This window comes from Castor canadensis, chromosome 4 (genome assembly GCF_047511655.1).
Source record: "Castor canadensis chromosome 4, mCasCan1.hap1v2, whole genome shotgun sequence".
NCBI lineage: Eukaryota > Metazoa > Chordata > Mammalia > Rodentia > Castoridae > Castor > Castor canadensis.
The window spans coordinates 115,132,561-115,138,071 of record NC_133389.1 but is presented as its reverse complement, the minus strand read 5'-3'; the positions used below and the strand labels follow the sequence as shown (position 1 = coordinate 115,138,071).

Sequence of the window (5,511 nt, the reverse complement as noted above, 5' to 3'; positions counted from 1 at the left end):
GTGTGGGCAGGAAGCCAAATTGTTCCTGGAATTCTACATGCAGGCAATAATTTACATCGACAGGTAGAAAACATGTTATGTGCTCTTGGTACAATGATGCCAAAAAGCTCAGCAATGACTCACACCTCAGCTATCATTTAAAAGTATGGAAGAATAGATGAAAACTTCCTCCTATTTGAACTCAAAGGAAAAAGAACCCTTGGAATCTGTCAAGGTGAGTCAAGGAACAGGACCAAAAGTAGATAGATAGATAGATAGACAGACAGACAGACAGATAGATAGATAGATAGATGATATATATATACATATATATATATATATATATATAGAGAGAGAGAGAGAGAGAGAGAGAGAGAGAGAGAAACATTATGTTTTGGATTCCAATTCTTATTTCTGTAAGGAACCTGAAAGAAGAGTTAGTGGAATTCAGTTTTCTATCATTTTCTCATTTATTTAAGACAAATAACTTTGCCTTTCCATTTTTTAAAAATTACTGTGATTGGCTGTATCATTTCCCCTTATCTTTTCCCTATTTCCTATGAAATTGTCAATTGTGAACTAGAGGAATACAATATAGCCATTTTCCTTAAAATGAGTGATGTCTATGTTTTCTGAGCCTGCTGGTGGGAGCAGTCTAGACAGATTGAATGAGGGGGCAAACAATAGCCAGCAGCCTTCCGTGAACTGGAATAGTCGGGATTCCAAGGCAATCTCCACCAGGATTACTGTAGATTTATGGTGAATACCACATTTTCAAGGCCAAACAAGAAGGAACAAAACAGTTGATGTTCTTTTCCTTGAAGTTGTCTTATCCAGAAAATCTCTTATACATAATGTTGTCTTGGAAGGAAAAGAGAATTTCAACCCTACCTCTAGCTAGTGAACAAAAGCAGCCACTGAACACACCCAGAATGGCCACCTCTACCAGTGGCTTCAGATCTGACAACTTTTCCCATCCTTGCATACTGCCTTTATTCCCCAGAAACTTCACATACCCAACAGTCATCCCTCTGTGGTTTAGGTTCCAGTGTGCACTGCAAGGTGAAATTAGGCACATTCCACCTTGTTGACTCTCCATGCCTCAGCCACTGGAGTGGCATTTCCCTTGAAGCAGAACTCAGAAGTATCTGGGTTTCAGAACAGCCCATCTTGTCATGACATTCTTGGCAATGCTTGCACCAGCTCTCATGTAAGTGGGGGAAAGTTTCAATCTTGAATTCTGAAGAGTCTGGAGCAGTAACATTGCAAGTTTCGACAGGTGGTACTGTTCAAATAGTGGCATAAAGTGCTTCCTTTGTCATTAAAACCTAACCTGCAATCTGTCTTTAGTAAATGGTGTATTGTTTTAAAAATACTGAAGTGGATCACCCTTTCAGCTAGGACAAAGAGTGCTTTTGTCTGACCAAGGTTGGGGGGAGGTGGGTCATTGAACAAATTTGGTAAACAGTAACTTCTGCATAAGTAAAACCATGAACAACAGATGTTACTCAATTTTCATTGCTGGCTGGGTTTAACTGTCCTCTACAAGGTGTTTGTGAATGTGAAAATTACAGAAAGGAAATTATTTTCATCTTTTGAAGTGCATGAAAGGCATAGATCATATTTCAGGTTCAGTATTTCTCTCAATACCTGCACCATTCCCAAGTATAGAGCAGTTTTTTAAAGTTTTGGAAGGAATAAACAAAACACAGAATGATTTCTTTTCAACTATGACCAGATCTCTTAGTTATTTAGATTTTTAGTAACATATCTTGGCTATCTGAAGGTTATACAAGCCCTTACCTCACTCACAAATTTTGAAGTATACCAGAAAATAATATCCAGTGACTTCCTAAGTTCTTACAACCCTATCTAGCAGAGAAATTATCTCACTCTATTTCAGGAACTGACCTGTACAGCAAGAAGCCCACTTATTATTGTCTGTTTACAATAGTAGCCTCTTAAGTAGTTAAATGAGATAGGTACCATTTATAAAAGGGATTTAAGAAAACTTAGAGGGTCATTGAAATCTTGACTGTTTTTCTACTTAAAAAAACAATATAGTTTCCCTTCTTCCCCCCTTCCTTTACTTTTGTGAATTCAGTTTATGCTTTTCTCATTCTTTTCTGTTAAATCTCTCTTCTTCTTCTTCTTCTTCTTTTTTGGGGGGGAGTGGGGAAATGGTACTGGGGTTTGAACTCATGGTCTTGTGCTTGCTAGGCAGGTGGCCTATCCACTTGAGCCATGCCCCAGCCCTTCTGTTAAACATTTCTGACAATAGTTTTTTTTACCTGATTGATAATCTTTTTATAAGAAATGCCTTAAAAGTTGTTGTTGTTAAGGTAAGATAAGTAAGGTATCAGACTCACTGCATCCAATTTTGGATTGATATTTCTTGTTAATTTAATTTGTAAACTGGGTGTGGTGGCTCATGCCTATATTTCCAGGTCTCAGAGGGCTGAGACAGGAGAATGAGAACTTTGAGACCAGCCTGAGCTGTCTCAAAAAATAAAAATAAAAACCCACTTTGTAAGAGTACTAAACCTGTCCCCTTATCGCTATTTATGGATAGCTAAATCAATTAGTTTGATTCAAACCTTACACAATCATAAAACACATTAATAGGGGTAGAAGACAAATACCTTTTTGTATATTGAGGTTTACACGTAGTTTTGTTCACAATTACCCTGTACTATATCTGACACCACCAGTGTACCATGGAGAAGAGCAGATCAATGCACATGCTGGTTCCTCTTAGACTCCTTTCTTTGTGCTCCATTTGCGGCTGTACACACTAAAAATTCCTATTTCTCTTCTCTTCTATGTGAGGTTTCTGAAAACATATTGGTCCCTATTCCAAGGACTAGGGAGGAATTATGGAAGACCAAGGAAGATATTGGGTCTTTTAGACAGTGACAATTAAGATGAAGAGATAAGAGTAAGGAACAGATAGTAACAATTTTAAAGAATATACAAATGAAGTGTAATCCAATAACACTCAAAACCAACTAAATAATTGGTGGGGGCCCAATGCAAAATGAATGTGAGGGGTTCCTTGACAAAAAATAAAGACTTTCAAGATGACAAGAGCAGAACATTGAATCAAGTCACTTGGTGATGTTCATCTGGTAGTCTGGTCTGGAAGGTACAAGATCACTCACTTGTGTGGCTTAGTGGGAGTCCTGGAAAACTGGGCTCAGCAGGCATTGTGTTGTGAACACCTGCACACGGCACTGCCAGAATGGTAGCCTCAGGATAATTGGAATTCTGGATGGTGGTTGATGGCTCCAAGAGTGAGGAAGCTGCATGGCCTTTTGTTAATAATGGGACCATTTGGAAGAATGGCAATCTTTTCAGTGAAGCATTATTTAGTGCCAATGGACTTAAATATTGGTTGAAAAAAGTGTATTTTGTATTAATAAAATACCACTTAGAAAAGAACGCAGGAGCCAAAACAGGGCAAGGACATCAAATGACAAGTCTTGGTCAAAACATCTTTCTATGGCTTTGTCAGACCCTGGCTACGTAAATACCTAATTTTACAGAGAACATGGTCAAGCATGAAAACAGACTCTCCTACACTAAGTTAATATGGTGTCATGGGTATATATGAGTGCTTATGAGAAGGGGAATTGCATAGTGGCTAAAGGTTCCTGGGCTCATATGGCAGCTCTAGCATTTACTTGTTATGTGACCCTAGGAAATGTTTTTGTTTCCTGTGCCTCATTGACCTCATACCAGTACCCATCTCAAGTAGTTTTAAATAACTTAATGCTCCCAGCTCATGGGAAAGCATTTAGTTACCATGAAATAATATTGTTATTACTATTATTACAGGAGATTTTCATCCTCCTGGGTTAAAAAAAAAAGAAACAAAATCTAGGAAAGTGACAAAAATATTGACTCTTAAATATTGATTGTATGTTTGACAAGTAGGCATTATTTAGAGACAGGAGAACTATTACAGTTGGAACCACAATTTATAGACTTAATTTATTTACAGTTACTTCAAAAATGATTCATGAATATATTGATAACATTTTTATGTATTATGGGAAAAAGACTTCAAATTAACTTCATTTTAAAGGCAAGGACCATGTGTTGGTCAGCTTTCTATTCACCTATCTTGTTGACTAAAATCAATATTAACTTCAATTCATATTATTTCAGTCATTTCCCCCAATGTTCTTTCTGCTATTAGTGAGCAGGAGTCCCTTACCTGTGACTAGAGGCAAAATCCATCCTGCTGTGACTACTTATTTCTCATCTAATAATGGTGAACACCCCGTGTTGGAGCAATCCTTCATTTTTGTTCAGGGAACAATCTCTATGCTACTATTTACTGCAAAATCCTGACTGATGACATTTTTTACTGAGTCAGACAAATCTGCATATTCAAGGGAATGAACGTGGGAAGATCTTGGAGAAAGTCTTCAGGGGCCAAAAATTGGTTTGACTTTGTAAAGCACTGTGCAATACAGAAATTTATCATAACCTAGAAGCATTTCTTTTGCTAAAATAGGACCAAGGAACATTTTCTTACTCCAAAAAGAATTTGGGCTTTAGAAAGATGAGTTTATAAAATCAACCTTTACTTGGTGAAGAGTATACCTTCATATGATGAGTTCCATGAAATGGAGGATTATATGACAGACTCATTTGTCTCTGCCCTGGCATTTAGCACTCCCTACCTTCCCAACTATCTGTCACACAGGCATCGGCATTCTAAAATAATTGCAGAGTTTCACAAACACTGAGTCTGAAAATGACTTGTCTAGTGGAGAATGAAAAAATGAAAAGTTCTATTTCTCCTACTTATACCTCCTTTTCAAGATTTTAGGCTCTAAATTTTTTCTTAGTATCTGATCCATTCACAGAAAATGAGGACAATTTCTCTAATTTCATGAGATCTCTTGAAATATTAACAACGTCACTCATCCTAATTACCTGGTAGCAGGTAAAACAGAATTGACTTGATAATTATAGGTATCCATATCCTACACAAAAATTAATTGAGGCCTCCTGGTGCTTATCACATGATATGGAGAAAGAGGAGACAAAGTAAACCTACTTCATGTACATACACCTCAGCTCAGGCCCTATGTCTCCTCTGTGTTGTGAATGGGGAGAAATGGTGTGTGTGTGAATTAATAGAAAAAGCCCATTTTTTCCACTTGGATCTATATTTTTTAAAAAAAATTAATGTTAACTACAACAGACTTTTCCAACAAGTCAACATATCAGCTGCAAAGAATGAAAATGGTTGAAAAAAAGAAGACTAAGTGGGAATCCGATTCTTTTCAAATAATTCCTAGTGCCTAATCATTTTATAAGTGTGTACTATTGGCAAATAAAACAGAAAAAATGACCTTCATAGGATCTTAAATAACAGACATCTATGTAATAGATTCTGTTCTTCCAACAGCAATGAAATAATTTATACACAATCTCTGTGTGTCTCTGACAAGAATGTATCCTTTGTATTTCATAACCCTCGCACAAAAACACTGGGACCCAAATCAAATCTTAGCC

General features: G+C 36.9%; 1 pseudogene; it reads left to right on the top strand.

Annotated features, from left to right (window-relative positions):
* The first annotated feature begins 4,995 nt into the window (after positions 1–4,995).
* On the top strand, positions 4,996–5,114 carry LOC141422966 (small nucleolar RNA SNORA51; annotated as a pseudogene).
* The last annotated feature ends 397 nt before the right edge of the window (positions 5,115–5,511 follow it).